Source organism: Apis dorsata, unplaced genomic scaffold, assembly GCF_000469605.1.
Source record: "Apis dorsata unplaced genomic scaffold, Apis dorsata 1.3 scaffold_111, whole genome shotgun sequence".
In the NCBI taxonomy this organism is placed as follows: domain Eukaryota; kingdom Metazoa; phylum Arthropoda; class Insecta; order Hymenoptera; family Apidae; genus Apis; species Apis dorsata.
Genome location: NW_006263406.1, coordinates 176,048 through 177,693, shown reverse-complemented (window position 1 = coordinate 177,693; position 1,646 = coordinate 176,048). Strand labels below are relative to the sequence as shown.

Below are 1,646 nucleotides of genomic sequence, written 5' to 3'. Positions count from 1 at the left end.
GAGAGAGAGAGAGAGAGAGAGAGACGGTGATGGAGAGAAAGCTCGAGAGGAGGAGGGGGAGGAGGAGGGGGAGGAGAGAAATACGTGGAAACTACTTCTCGAGGCGTATGAGAGTCGATCTCAGGGCGGATTCCCACCGAAGGATCGGTCACGACTTAAGGTCGCCATCCGACGATTGGATAATGCGAGTTTCGCTAACCTAAGTCCTCTTCGAGCGCAACCAACCCTCGAGTACAACGCATCCCGAACCGCGATCATCACGAGCTGCCTTCCATCTTTCGTGGATCTCTGTCTCGTCGAGGCGCGGTTCGACGTTGCAGACACACAGTCCACTGACGAAAGGAAGTCCTGGGACCCGTGGAATGGAGGAAAATTTAACTCGAGTTACTTTAGTTTGTCGAAATTGCACGAAATATAATGTTATGCGAACGATCGTAACGAAAATTATTCGAGCATTTTATATAATATGTTATTACTCGAAGTAACTTTGTTCGAAATTTTTAATATCCAATTTTGGGTAAAACCGCCTTATCTTGTGCTTTAGACGCTTTGTTGACGATCACACATTGGGTTAGAAGAGGTGTAATTCGAATATTCGAAATCGATAGATAAGAAACATTTTCGAAACTATTATTTTAATGATATGTAATCTAGCTTACGTGTATTACGAGAGATAAAAAAATTTTAATAATCGAATCGATACGTTGGAATTCTACGTAAATCGTTGAGGTTTGGATTTTATTGCACTCCAATAATCAAGAAAAATTTCCTTCCACATTAAACTTCGATACGAATATAGACGGTGTCGAAAAAAAATCGAGTTTCAATTTTCGATCGTTTCGTTTGATTCGAAAATTTTCTACGATGGAACATTCTTCTCGAGCTCTAAAGTCTGTTGAAATTTGCACACCTCCTGTACAGAGTTCAAACTCGTCGTAATCTTGGCGTCAATCAGGATTGAATCCGCCAGACGTAACAGCGATCGTCGAACACAATGAATCTCCCATATACAGAAATAGTATCTTCGATCGCGTGGAATTATCGGGCTTGAATCGCGGTTCCGATATTCGAATTCCATCGGTGGTCGCGCGGCCAAGAGAGTGCGCACGTGTGCACACTTGTGTGCGACGAGGAAGTCGTTAATCCACGTTGGCTCGGGGCGAGAAGGATCCAGCTGCGAGGCGACACCTCGAACGACCACGCTGAGAGATCCCCTCCCTCAGGGATGGAAACTGGCATTTTTCTGTGGCGCCTCAATGGCCATCTTGTTCTCGAAGAATTGGAGGAATTGTGTCACCGCCACTCGTAACGATTTTTCACACTTGGAGGAGAGCTCAACGAGGCACACTTTCGATCATAGTAACGACAATTCGTCCGGTTCCGCGCGCGTTGCCAGTTCACTTCTCGTCGTCGAGTCACGTAGCAATAAGATATAATCGATCGTTCGCTTAATTCTAACCCGATTTTCTTTTCTCGAACCCTTCCATGTCGAGTGCTTTGAGCAACGGAGAGAGAGAGAGAGATAGATAGAGAAAATGATAGAAAAAGTGATAGAGAGAGAGAGAGAGAGGGAGAGGGAGGGACGGTTAATAATAACAATAATGAACAATAGAAAAGGGGTTTCACGAGCGTTTGGGGGACTCGGA

General features: G+C 44.9%; 2 long non-coding RNA genes across 2 annotated transcripts in view; one reads left to right on the top strand and one right to left on the bottom strand.

The window, feature by feature from the left end:
• Positions 1-1,646, bottom strand: part of LOC102674955 — a 34,795-nt gene that overhangs the window by 16,657 nt on the left and 16,492 nt on the right. The window lies entirely within an intron of this gene.
• Positions 1-1,646, top strand: part of LOC116185150 — an 18,051-nt gene that overhangs the window by 11,746 nt on the left and 4,659 nt on the right. The window lies entirely within an intron of this gene.